At 42.2% G+C, this 14,484-nt stretch overlaps 2 long non-coding RNA genes across 12 annotated transcripts in view; one reads left to right on the forward strand and one right to left on the reverse strand.

Annotated features, from left to right (window-relative positions):
• The window catches only part of LOC310761289, a 374,003-nt gene that overhangs the window by 185,180 nt on the left and 174,339 nt on the right, over nucleotides 1–14,484 (forward strand). The window lies entirely within an intron of this gene.
• LOC310761282 overlaps nucleotides 1–14,484 on the reverse strand; it is a 364,443-nt gene that overhangs the window by 41,142 nt on the left and 308,817 nt on the right. For 5 of the 11 annotated variants that reach the window (XR_014547313.1, XR_014547314.1, XR_014547316.1 and 2 more), the window contains 2 exons: nucleotides 4,520–4,628; nucleotides 3,099–4,044 (listed from right to left, as the gene is read on the reverse strand). The exons of 5 other annotated variants lie outside the window; for them this stretch is intronic. This is a non-coding gene — a long non-coding RNA (uncharacterized lncRNA). Of the gene's footprint in view, nucleotides 1–3,098; nucleotides 4,045–4,519; nucleotides 4,629–14,484 lie in introns of those variants that run through there. One more of the 11 variants, XR_014547315.1, reaches the window with a different exon arrangement.

The raw sequence follows: 14,484 nt of genomic DNA on the forward strand, positions 1-14,484 counted from the left end.
CTATACAAATACGACATTTTTTTGTGGAACCTTTTCTCCGCTATATATTTTTTTATTTTTTAAAGAGACAATTGCTTAGTATGCTATATCTAACTATAGTAGATTTATTCTTTACTTAATAGATCTGGTGCCTACTTGCTTACACTTGAATAATTAAAACATAATGCCGCAATAAAAATGGCACTGATCCCTTTATGGGCAGCTCAGTTATTTTCTGGTTGCCAGTTACATGCATCTAAAGTGAAAGTTAGCAAACAATACACACCGCCTACAGAATCCGCAACTGGCATAATGTGTGCATGCTTTGCACTCTAGAGTCTGTATCAAAGGCAAAATGTGAAGCTAATCTGAGGATTCAATTCCATCCCCACACAACTCAAGAGGACTTACATCTGTGTAAGATGTGTGCACTGCAGGAGGGACTTCTACGAAATGTTGTATGGCTCTTGACTTTTATTTGTGTCCCTCATTATATTAGGTGTGTGTGGAGAGAGTGCTTTCATTTTGGAAAGACCCCAGGGGAGAGGCATGGGGCCCCGGGGGCGGGGGTAGCACATCCTTCTTCATAATTTCTCCTGCAGAATCCCTGTCAATGAAGGTCATTCCCCAGGGGGAATTAGCCTGGCCTCAGCTCAAGCGTGTTGTTGTTGTTGTTGTTGTTGTTGTTGTTGTTGTTGTTGTTGTATAGTCGTTTAGTCGTGTCCGACTCTTCGTGACCCCATGGACCAGAGCACACCAGGCACTCCTGTCTTCCACTGCCTCCCGCAGTTTGGTCAAACTCATGCTGGTAGCTTCGAGAACACTGTCCAACCATCTCTTCCTCTGTCGTCCCCTTCTCCTTGTGCCCCCAATCTTTCCCAACATCAGGGTCTTTTCCAGGGAGTCTTCTCTTCTCATGAAGTGGCCAAAGTATTGGAGCCTCAGCTTCACAATCTGTCCTTCCAGTGAGCACTCAGGGCTGATTTCCTTAAGAATGGATAGGTTTGATCTTCTTGCAGTCCATGGGACTCTCAAGAGTCTCCTCCAGCGCCATAATTCAAAAGCATCAATTCTTCAGCGATCAGCCTTCTTTCTGGTCCAGCTCTCACTTCCATACATCACTACTGGGAAAACCATAGCTTTAACTATACGGACTTTGGCGGCAAGGTGACATCTCTGCTTTTTAAGATGCTGTCTAGGTTCGTCATTGCTTTTCTCCCAAGAAGCAGGCGTCTTTTAATTTCGTGACTGCTGGCATCATCCAGCTCAGGCATAGTTCCATTTATTTCAAACTCTGCTCATCCTGGCAGATCCTGCATTCGGATTGCTCCCTAACACAGCATTCCAAATTATAGGAAGCCAGCATAAGTCATACCTAGGTAAATTACTCACATGTAACATATTCCTATTTCAAACATTATTCAGTTTAAGGGCTGAGCTGGGCTGAGCATAGCAGAGGGGAAACAAGCCTTTAAAAAAGAGTTGCGAGATCCTGTGACAGAGCTATACAGAGTTTGGAATAGAGGGAAATCTCCCCATGCTCTCCTCCCTCACAGAATGCCCCTCTTTTGGTAGTTATCCCAGATTTGGCTATGCTCAGATGGAGAACATACACTAGTTCGGATGGTATCTCCAACTGAGCCAAGATGAGTGACTCAGCCAGAGATCCGTCTATTCCTAATGTGCTATGCTTCTACATTATTATTATTTTTTGCTGCTGCATATAAATTAGTGGAGTTGATTGTATATTTTATTAATGTTATTACTATATTAAAATTGGTTTCAACTTCCTTATAGGGACAACATACCCTGAAAGGCAGGTTAAAAAATAACAACAAACAACCCCTTTTAAATTAATAAATATATAAACAAACAAACAAACAAATTACAAAGGAGGCTGATTTGCACTCCGCAAGGTGTGAACGAGAAAAGTACAGTGGTACCTCGGGTTAAGAACTTAATTCGTTCTGGAGGTCCATTCTTAACCTGAAACTGTTCTTAACCTGAGGTACCACTTTAGCTAATGGGGCCTCCCACTGCCGCTATGCCACCGCCGCACAATTTCTGTTCTAATCCTGAAGCAAAGTTCTTAACCCGAGGCACTATTCTGGGTAAGCAGAGTCTGTAATCTGAAGCATCTGTAACCTGAGGTACCACTGTAAACATAAACCACACTCCAGAACAAGCTAGTCTAACAATCAGCGGGATGAGTTTGTTGCTATTAACTTAATTTCCATTGGGTTGGACGCTTTACTAGACGCTTTACTAGAAAGTGAAATGATTTTTCTCCCCTCTGGAGGTTTAACTGTAAGGCTCCAAGCAAACACATGCAGTACCATTTCTACACTGAAGTCTGTCTTGTGGAAACAGGCCGTGTTCCAAATTGCAACGTGGTCCCACCGGAGGACTTTTCACTGATGCAAATGGCCTGCGTGAATGTCCCTAGAGAAGCCACCCATTCCTTTTACGTAATAGCAATGCACCCAGGTAAAAGGTTCCTTTGAGTCCTATAGCAGATCCCCTCTGTGTGCAGCTGTGTTAGCAGTGTTCAAGAAGGGTGAATTGTGCACTAATTCTGAAAGAATGCAGTTTGAAAGCAGTTTCCTGCACAGCGTTGGGGGGGGGGAGATTGAGTTGCTGTTCCATGGTTCTTTGGAGCCTGGATGTAGTACTAGGATCCATAGGAGCCAGCTCCTAGGGGCTGTGGTTCCCCCCTCCAATAAAATATTTGAGGTGGCCACCCCCCAAAAAAGATGATGGGCACTGCCATTCAAATGATGTGTGCACACTACATCATGTGATTATGTAGGGCATTGCTTACCTGCCCCCCCCCAATATTTTATTCAAGTTGGCACCCCTGCCAACTTAACTATGTGTAAGGTTTTTTTGGGTTTTTTAGGGAAGGGGGGGTTGTAGCATTACCTCTTATTTGTAAGTAGTGTTGAAAGTCATATGATTGAAATAGAGTGGTACCTCCGGTTACAGACGCTTCAGGTTACAGACTCTGCTAACCCAAAAATTGTACCTCGGGTTAAGAATTTTGCTTCAGGATGAGAACAGAAATCGCGCGACAGCAGCGGGAGGCACCATTAGCTAAAGTGGTACCTCAGGTTGAGAACAGTTTCAGGTTAAGAACGGACCTCCAGAATGAATTAAGTTCTTAACCCGAGGTACCACTGTATGAGGTTTAAACCTTCAAAATAAGCAAAGAAATAAATGTAATCAAGCCATCTCCTACCAACATCTCACCTTCCAGGGTTCTATTTTTGGTCATGCTAAAGCAGGCATCCCCAGCATTCGGCCGTCCAGATGTTTTGGACTACAATTCCCATCATCCCTGACCACTGGTCCTGTTAGCTAGGGATCATGGGAGTTGTAGGCCAAAACATCTGGAGGGCCACAGGTTGGGGGTGCCTGTGCTAAAGTGTGAGGGAGTGTTAGGAACTGACTGCTGCGTTAACATCTGTGAAGGCTTCCTGTTTGATGGTCAAACTAAAAGTAACTTTACAGGCGCACTTACAAAAGTAATTGGATTGTATAATAGGCACTTGTATGTGACTGGATTTGCTTTGAAAAAACATGCAATTTTTTTGAATTTCTTATCAAAGGCCCTTATAGCTCTATGAAAGGATTATTTTGGTACTGATATCATTCAATTTTGAACAGCTATGCTACTATATTTTCTTTGCCTGTTGTAAATCACAAGGGTATCACCCCAGGCAAATAATGGCTTAGCCTGTTTATCTGTCTGTGTTAATAGCATTTTATTTGAAGTCTTGAAATGTGCAAGTGGCTTTAAAAAGGCACTATTACACAACTTCGTGTTTTATTGCAAAATGACACGGTCCGGTTTCATTTGTTTTGCTCTGAAACCTTAATGTTCTGTGCTGTCAACATTTCAGACGTTTCCCATTCAAAGTTGAGCAAGATCCTCTTGAAACGAGACCCTGTCTGCTGGAGGCAACAGGGAGTACTTAACTTGTAACAATATTGTTTCGAAGATTACTAGTGTGGTTTTCAATGGTGGAGCGCTTTCCGCCATTATTTGTTGTGTTGCCAGCTTGTCTGAAAAGGAGAAGATTAGGTTAAATTGCCTTTTTTCTAATTAACACAAACTACCTGTCTACATTTGTTCAGAAGCTAGTGCATATGAAAAAAATTCAAGACATGTATGCTGTTGCTTATGATGCTCCAAACACTCACAATTTTATTGGGCAAAACTGTGGTTTTCTATTTTAACTTGGCACAAGGAATAGTGGGTCCGTTAGTGAGGGATGACGCAAGTTGTAGTCCAAAACATCTGGAGAGTACCAAGACACTAGACTGGGGAAGGCTGAACTAGATGATATTGGTAAATAATTTGTTGGGCTTCTGAGAATTGTTAAGATACCTTTGGAGCTCCAGGAACATGTCAGATATAACAGGAAACATTCAACATGCACCCATAAGACTTAGGTGTATGCACTCCTCCTAATTTTTTTTTCCTTTTTGCAACAGAGGGGGGAGATTAAAAGCATTCATTTTTTAAATTTTAAGTTACCCATGGTTCCTTGTGATGCCCAAGTCGGGGAATTGTGGTTTGTTAGAACAAGCCCAAATCAGAACATGGTTTCAGATCCTGGCTTCTTCTCAAGTCATAGTTTGGGACCCTACGGGAGAACAACAAAAATCTTACTACTTTGGCAAGCCTAGTGGTTTCTTGGATCTCAGTTAGAGGATTGACTCTGGAAAATATTTGCCATGCAAAACCTAACCATCATCAATCACATAAGCGTTGCCCAGATAACCATTCACCCCATCAGGAGGCAGGACCATGCGTTCAGATTTGGTGAACTAGCATGCTTATTTCAAATGAAATCTGAGGATATGTTTACTCAAAAGTACTGATCAGGAAGTGCTTTATGATTTTAGATTGGTTTGTTTTGATCATAATTGATACTTCCTAACCATCTTTGGAATCGTAGTCATGCGGAATTCTGGACTAGCAGGTCACAAGGAGTAAAATAAGTTTCAGACCGTAGCAAATAGAGTAGGAGCAAGCTACACTTGCTTATATGGATGTTTTGGTATGTTACACTGTGTAGAAATAGTACCAGTTTCATACTCTGCCAGAATATTGCTATGGAACTCTGAACTATGGGTTTCTTCTGTAAGCAACTTGATAAAAGAGAGGGGTAAATGTGAGACAAATTACTACAAGTAAATATATTGCATAAACCTGGAGAAATGTGGATCATGATGTTTCTTTGATTTAAGTCTTACACAGCAACAATTCTTTTTATTTATTATACGGAGTGTCTGGAAAAGTGCCTAATCTCCAGGAATCTGAGTACTGGAGATGTATGTCAGAAGAAAAGATAATTGATAGTAAACGTCAAATATTAAATCTTGATCTAGTTATTACCCAGCATATTAGCTATGTAAGAAGCTTAACAATTACAGCTGTGATTGACTAGGTGGGATCCAAAATCCTAAATATCAACTGCCAGAAGGGATAATTATAACACATTAGCACCTGCATGCTTAGACAAGATTGACAACTACCGTCTAACATCTGCTTAATATCACTTTCATACTTTTCACATTTTTCCTCCTTTTGAAAGGAGTAACAAAGATGTTATTGAAAGATAACAATAAGTCATCATTTGTGTTGCACATGCAGTCGATTACAGTTGTGTGTTGTGTTTGGCCATGTTCTGCCACTAGCTGATTTTGAAATTAAATAAGGAGCATTAAACCGGGTTTCTAAGAGATTAGGCAGCTATCGTTGTGGTGTGTTTTCTAACAAAATGTGCTTGTCAGCTGGAATCCTCTGAAACTGCAAAGTGCAGAAGCCTACCCTTCAACAGGCTGGATGAAGCAATCCAATTTATAAGGTCTGCAGAAAAATGGCTCATAATCTCATAATTAAAACAAGAGCAGATTATCTAATTGGAGGTGACCAAAGTTTAAGGACTGCTGTATTTGAGTACCAGAAGCATAAGGAACTCTCCTTCATAGATGAACCTTATTTAGGCTTGGTAGTGGATTTATCTACAGAAATGTACCTGCAGACATGGAGCCAAAGAGTCAGTGGGATAAAGGAGAATAAATCTTATTCTTCAGAATAGAGGGCAATGGGACTGGAAATGAATACAGAAATACCAACATCCATACTGAGAGATGCTCAAAATCACATGCTCGCTGGCCCCAAAATGGCTTGCATTTTATGACCAGGAAGCTAGCTGCAAAAGAATAAATCAGTTTCTAGGGTGGGGGTGATCTTTCTTCTTTCATTTGAAAGCAAATCTCTGCACCATAGGCATTGCATTGTCATCTGATTTGGGAAGAGATTGGCTTCTGCACCAGTGCCTTTGTTTATCCGAAAGTCTGCCTCCCAAGGGTCATTTCACATGGCCTTATGTATATTGTAGTGCTTTCATAACAATAACAGTTTGCATAGTTGTATACATGAACTAAGCACTTGCTAATTAATCTGATTGTTGTTGGAGCCTGTGGGGCAGACATCCTGATACAGCTTACTAACTGTTCACTGGAAAAGGAAGCTTCACTCTCAAGTCAGAATGCTTCAGATATACAGTGGTACCTTGGGTTACATACGCTTCAGGTTACATACGCTTCAGGTTACACACTCCGCTAACCCAGAAATAGTGCTTCAGGCTAAGAACTTTGCTTCAGGATGAGAACAAAAATCGTGCTCCGGTGGCCCGGCAGCAACAGGAGGCCCCATTAGCTAAAGTGGTGCTTCAGGTTAAGAACAGTTTCAGGTTAATTCCGGAACAAATTAAGTACTTAACCTGAGGTACCACTGTAGTTCAGTCTCTAAAGCAGGGGTAGGCAACCTAAGGCCCATGGCCCACAAGTGGCCCACAGGGGTTGTTTAACCGGCCCCCGAGCCACCCCCAAACCGAGCCACCTGCTTGGCGAGCCCCCGCGCGCTGAACTAAACCAGCGCAGTGTGGCGCGGGGACTCGCTTCCACGGTGCCAGAAATCACATCTGTGCATGCTCAGACGCTGGAAATCGTGCCTGCGCAGACACAGATGCCAAAAATCGTGTCTGCACAGATGCAGGAAATCGTGGCCGCATTCACTCATGCATGCACGCAGTCCAGCCCACAGAGGGATCTCCGCTGGAGTGAACCGGCCCAGATGAGGTAAACCTTGCTGACCCCTGCTCTAAAGCTAACCAGCTCTGGGCCTGACCAGTACCAAGAATGAAGACCAACTGGAGTCTTATACACACTACCCTGAGCTCTTTGAAGGAAATGTGAGACATACACACGCCGCAAATGAACAGAGATAAAGTTGTGTGACACCAGTCCATGAAAGATGAAATGTGAAAGGAAAATATTGTGAGTTAATGTATTACCGGATATATGATTAAAGAGATTCACTATGTATTTGGTCCAGAGGGAAGTAGTATCCTCTGGACTTGCTGGATGGAATGAGTTGCCCTGCTTCAGTTGTAAAATTGCCGGGGACAGTTAGTGCATGCTTATCATTTCTTCTTACTCTGCACGTTTGTTAAATAAACACGTTTTTACAAAGTCAGCCTAAGTATCCAGCAACGTCAGATCTCCAAAAGAAAGTGACCTGGAAAGGTATTCCCAAACTTCCACTAATATGGGGGTACAAGAACTAAACAGTCTCTGTGTTATTAAGCAGAATCTAAACAACATGTGAATTAATATGGCCTGCTTCTACAAGACCTAAAACTTTGTGTAAGCTGTGTAGACAATTGCATATGGCAGCAGCGATAAAACCTTTTAAACCTTCAGCGGTGAGCCAGTTCACATACATATGTTCAAGAACTTGATCATTGTTGCGGTCTGGATTTGTGAATGGGCCATAACAGATCAAACAACATGGATACGCCTCTCATTTCTCCTTAGGTCACCACAAACATCAATTGACACACTCAGCTGAAAGCCATCAGTATTGATTGATTAAAGGATGAGGAACTAAATGACACTCAGGAATGTGTGAGTAACAGCCCCAAACATGTGATTTCCAGCAAATCCAGCATCTAGTGGGTTAAGAATGCAATTCTGTGCTCACTTATTCTGGAAGGTTATTAAGCTCTGTGAGAGTAGCTTCCAAGTACATAGTGCATAGAATGGGAGTCCCTGTCCCCGCTTCTGACCATGATCTATAAAGAGACCCTAATTTTCTAGGGTTAATATTTTGTTTTGGTTCCATATTTTACTTTTCCATTCCTGCATGGACTCTCAGTTGATTAGGGAGACCCTGATATTCTTTGATTGCCAACTACTTTTCAACTGGCTCACAGTTTGCCATCGCACAATAACTGCCTTCAGTTATTGATCTTCCCAACTCATGCCAGCTCATTAGAATGGGATCCGATTTCTCCCTATGCCACTTGGCACTGATCTTGAACTTGGCTTCCTTGGAAACACATCACAGTTTGGCAGAATGTCTGCAAATTCTTTCACTGTGCGAATTAATTTTATTGGTTTGGGTTTTGGCCTATTTCCCCCCCCCCCCTCCTTTTTTTAGTTGAACGAAATCCATCGGTGAGAAGTCTATATTTCAATTGCAAACATACTAAACACATCAAGCATCCTCTAATCCACCAGGGTGCAGGACACTTCAGAGTTGCTTCTTAGCAAACAGCTTTGGTCCAAAAGCAACAGGACAACTCCTGCAAATAGCAAACTTGGAATTCGTAGCTTGAAAGATGTAGCCTATGTGCAAGGTGACAATGCCTAGAAATATTATTCAGCTTGCCAATGGAACATGTTTTCAATTTTCTCCTACTAGTTCTTCTACTAAGTGACTTCACCCTATTAGGCCAAACCAAACATTTGCCTACCCATGCCTTTCCCCTTCAAAATACTGAAGGCAGAGTGATCTCCATGTATTCAGGAGACCATCTCCTGGCCATTAGCTCCTATCAGCTGACCATTTTGAGCTATTCGCCAGCAATCTACCTAACAAAAGAATCCTTGGCCAGCAGCCTAGCCCCACGATTTAAAGCAATTTTAGTGTTATAGCAGATTATAGCATTAACAAGGCTATTTTCCAACTTGCAGTCAGAAATCACACACTCCACAGACACTTTTAGCAACTTTGGCTACAAAATATTTGAAGCAGAAATTCCACGGAGCAGTTTGCTGTGGCAAGAGTTGATGCAACAGAAAATATATGGAGGTTTCCACAGTGCTGGTTGCCTGGGGAAGAAAATATCAATGCAAAAAACAAACAAAACAAAAAAACCCCTGTACATTTGGATCAGCTGCTCTCCTGCTATAGAAAGTGCCATGTGTACCCAAAAGACACTTCGGGTTGCAAGAACACTTGGCATAAATCAATATGCCCACATAGAGAGGGATTCCCTCATATAGCATAGTAGAGCCTTGCTTTCTCACACTATGGTATATCAGGAATTTCTGGGAAATGGAAGGCCTGTTTGCACCTATGTTCTAGATCTGCTTGTCCAACCCACTCCCTCTGAAGAGTCAGGAACATGAATGTCTTGTATTTTTTGACCAAGTGGAAAAGGACGCTAAACTCAAGTAGAGGAGGGAACATAGGCTTCCCATTCCTTGTAAGAGTGTAGCATGATGGCTGAATGCCCACGAGGATGCTATTTTGGTAGAAGGGGCAATGGGGCGTTGCTCTGTCCTGTGACGATCCCTCATTGTGTGAGCCCATCAAATTTTAGGATTGATTCACATTGCTTGTTTAAAAAATAAAATAAAATATGACATGGAGAATTTAACTCACATTTAACTCCCTGCTAACATGTTCCCTAAGGGACGTGGGTGGCCCTGTGGGTTAAACCACAGAGCCTAGGACTTGCCGATCAGAAGGTCGGCGGTTCGAATCCCCGCGAAGGGGTGAGCTCCCGTTGCTTGGTCCCTGCTCCTGCCAACCTAGCAGTTCAAAAGCACATCAAAGTGCAAGTAGATAAATAGGTAGGAAGGTAAATGGTGTTTCCGTGCGCTGCTCTGGTTGGCCAGAAGTGGCTTAGTCATGCTGGCCACATGACCCAGAAGCTGTATGCCGGCTCCCTCAGCCAATAAAGCGAGATGAGCCAGGGTCCCTTTACCTTTACCTTTAACATGTTCCCTATTGTATTTGCTGCTATCCCTGGTGCTCTAAAAACACACAATACTGCACAACAACTCCAGGCTCTAAATTGGCTTCAGCTCTTGTAAATTAGGAGGAGAATCAGGCTCTGCAGCAAGAATACTTCCAGAGGCTGTTATTACTCCACAATGGGAGACATAAGAGCACACCTACTCTCCAGGTATTTGTAATAGATGTGACATCTTTTTAAATGGTGAGGCAACTGACTTGCAATGCAAGAAGTGGAAAATTATTCCCTTTAAAGATATTATATGCAAGGACTTGATTTGTTGTACAGTCCTTCTTACAGGGGAATAACTAGCCAACCATATTGAAAAAAATAGTATTAATGGTCATGTGTACAGCTGTACTAACGGATGCAATTTTTCAGTTTCCTCTTGTTCTGGACTTTGCATAGCAGCAGTCCTACTGTATAGAGACAACTCTAGAGATGATTATATTGATGAAAAGATCAACTTAAATGGCCATTTTTATATTCAGCTTCTAAAAGAGCTGCTTAATCCATAAGTTAACTGTTAAATGACTTGATGGTTGAGAGCACTTGAGTAACCTGTCTATAATGTGCTAACTCCTCAGTTGGTAATTATTGATTAAGCTTATATTACTATTTGCAGTGCAAAGGAGTGGAAAGAAAATGTCTTATACTCGGTTTGATTTTTCTTAAGCTATTATAGCAAATGACTTTACAGCAAATAAAATTTCTGTGGAGCACTATCACAGAAAAAAGCCTATGCATGACTACTCAGAAGTAAAGCCCATTCAGTTCAACGAAAATTTACTCTTGCGTAAGTGTTTATTATATTACAGCCTACAACGGAGTGAGTTTCATAAAATTAGAATGCACTCGTATAGGATTACTAAAATTGAATATCTGAATTGCTTGCTTAGAAATGTTATTGTAGTTGGAATGTATATCACCTATTCATTATCCAGGGCCAAACCATGATAGGAAATGATGGGACAACAAGACAATAGAAAGCATATTTGTATAACAGTTTTTTGTAACAAAATAAAAAAATTCCTTCCAGTAGCACCTTAGAGACCAACTAAGTTTGTTATTGGTATGAGCTTTCATGTGCATGACCACTTCTTCAGATACACTGAAACAGAAGAGTATCTGAAGAAGTGTGCATGCACACGAAAGCTCATACCAATAACAAACTTAATTGATCTCTAAGGTGCTACTGGAATGAATTTTTTATTTTGTTTCAACTACGGCAGACCAACACGGCTACCTGCCTGTAACTTTTTTGTAAGTGCCTCAAACTCCTAATTAGCTGAATAACCCTTACCATAGCTCTATAAAATGGACAGCTATTACTGTCTTCATATTATTACAGAGAGAAGGTAGATTGCCCAAGGCCCCCAATGAGTTCACCAAGCTCAATGAGTTGAAATTTTAACCTGGAACTTCCAGGTCACAGCTCATGCCATTAACTGTAATTTTCATACTCAAAGGGATCACATAGTGGGTAGGATGACATCACAGCAGAGCCAATCACGTTTTGCTGTTAGTGGGAACACAGGACAGTTGAAAGCGATTAAACAAATAAGCAAAGAAATGTGTTATAAAATGACTAAAAAGAGGAGGCACTGCTGGGGGAGCAGAATGTTACTGAAAACTAATAGATTCAGCTTATCCCTTGATAGAAATAAACAGGACTTCATTCCAGATCAACGTGTTTCAGATCAGAGTGATAACACTGTTAAGCTTTTCCAAATGTAACTATTTCATGGAACCTTTTTCTTTCCTTCCAGATCATTTGGCATTCCTCTTTAAAACAGTATTTTTGAATGCTGAGCTTGATTTCCTTTTAAAGTTTCATGCTTCAGACAAAGTTTGATCTCTTTTTTTCCCCCCTCCAACACTGATACAGTTTTAGAATACTGTTTAGTTTTATGCCTCTCACTTCTTTGACATTGTTCTGTAAGTGCTGTCTTCTTAAGAATAATGTTTCTTCTGTCATGGGTATTCTGCTATAGTTGTTCCATCTCCAAATATGTTTTTTCCATATCCACATGTCAATCAACACTCCCTTTAAATGAGCAAATGACAGACAGTAGAATTCAAATTAAGGATAACAGTTTTATGCTGAAACCTAACTGCTGATGGTACCAAAAGGCGTATGTGCATCAGAAGTGGGAAATATTCCCACAAAGGAAACGTATTCAAATATGTTTATTTCGCGAAGTAAATAAGGCTGGTGTTCCAGAAGAATAGTTCTTGGAAAGAACTGCCTACGCTAAGCAAATTGAGCAAGTCCAAACTAGCAACACACACACACTGGGGCTTCCCCATTCATTTATATGAGGGAGGTAGATCTATCCACATAAATGGATATGTGAATAGACCCTTTTTCTCTTTTGATAGCCAGCCACCAGCCACTCCTTGATAAAGTAATATGGGGGAGTGCCACACTTCATCAGGAATTCCTCCCATCATTGACTGCACACACAAACACAGTGGTGGTGAGTAATGCACAGTTACTGTCTTTGTTTATTCCCTGGAGTCTGTTCTGCCCTATGGGCATCTGATCTGTTGCTCATACATCCTCTCCCTATATCCTTGCCTCATCCTTCTAACTCCACGTCCACCATCACTGCAACTATCATTTAGAAACAGCCGTCCACGAATATATCAGCACCCAACGAGCTCAATTCTGCCTCCTTTTATTCTGAGGTTGGGAAGTAACAACAACAACAACAACAATAACAATAACAGGAAATTATTGTTTCCTCACCCACTTAGGTTTGCTCTGCCCATTTGATAAACAAGAATACCACAAAATGCTTAGAGTTCCAATCAGTCCAGTGCAATCTTGTTTATTTTAACAAGGAATCCTTATCTAACTAGGTGCTGGTAGCAATTTATCAAGGTCAACTGCCAGCGTGAAAGTCTTTGTCACACATTGTGCTTTAAAAATCACCACCACCCCACTTACTGCATTAAAAGCACGTTGGGCTCAGCTTGTAGACAAATTTTCAGACCTTTCACAAGAATAAACCATTTAAACTTTGGTACCAGCATTTCTGTTTCAAGTCTGGCTGACTTGGAAACTATTCAGATTTATTTATTTTTGAGAACATATTATGCAGTGTTGAAAAGTGTTTTCTTTCACACACACACACACACATATATATATATATATATATATATATATATATATATATATATATCTCTCACCTATTTATATTGATGTTTCATGCTTCCCCCTCCCCCCTCACCACTTTGGCTTCACTTGTCCTCATTGATACCATTATGCAGGCAAACCTTTAGTGTGGTTGTGCTACCTATCAACATATGCACCTTGTTTTTCCCTATTGTAGAAATACATGTCTCAACGTTCTTCACTTCTCCATGAACATACCTAATCCCGTTAAAAGTTATTCATGACTGTCAGGGAATCAGGAGCAGGAGCACTGGGGAGAGAGGATTGGGAGAGCGAAGGGGAAGGATCCGAGGGCAGCGTAGGGGAGTATGACAGTGGCCCGAGAGATTCCATGAGCTTCTCCAGCGAATCAGAAGATTCCCAGAAGGGGGCGCCGATGGTCAGGGCAAGGGGGGTCCCAGGGGGGACGCACCAGAAACAAGGAGCCAGAGGGGAACCCCAAAGCAGCAGTGGAGGATCGGGACCAGTTTCCCCACCAGAGCGTAGTGGGGGGGAAGAGTCACATGTGTCAGGGCCAGCGTCTCCTCCAGAGAGGGAGTCAGGGCTGACCACGCCTCCAATGGAGGGGAGGTCAGTTGCAGCTAGCCCCCCCGAAGGGGGAAGCAGTGACAGCAGCAGTGGAACGGTCAGAAGGAAAGCTGCTGGCTGGGCGCGCGCGCCAAGTTCAAATGTGCAGGCGCGCGGAACAGCAGGAGACCCGGATGGGGAACCAGCTCCTAAAGCCCGCCGGAGGGAGGGAGAAGGCTCAGGGGAATCAGCGGGAGAAGAGGCTAGAAAGGGCGGAACCCCGGCGGGCAGGCGGACCCAGAGGAGGAAGGAGCAGCGGAGAAGGTGGAGCAAGGCTAGAATCTTAAATTGGTGTCAAGGGGGAGGAGACTCAGACGGAGCATCAGTGGTCTGACACTTGAGACGTGGGGCTGCGCGCTGCGGCTCGAAGTGAAACTGAACTTCAATAAAGACTTTTATACTTAACAACGAAGCAGCGTTGGTCCTTTGTGAGCTGGGACCTAGGGTAGCTCTGACAATGACAATCCTGAAACTAAGTCCTGTTGAGCTCAGTGGGGCATACTTCTGCATAGACATGCACAGAACTGCACCATACAACTGAAATCCTATGCCTACCCCACCAGGGAATAAATATAAATAGGAAATAAACCCTATGGAACTCATGCTTCTGATTGTACTTTTATATCCCTTTGAAACCAACAGAATAAGATACCT

The sequence above is a fragment of the Podarcis filfolensis genome, assembly GCF_964270895.1.
Source record: "Podarcis filfolensis genome assembly, chromosome: 4".
NCBI lineage: Eukaryota > Metazoa > Chordata > Lepidosauria > Squamata > Lacertidae > Podarcis > Podarcis filfolensis.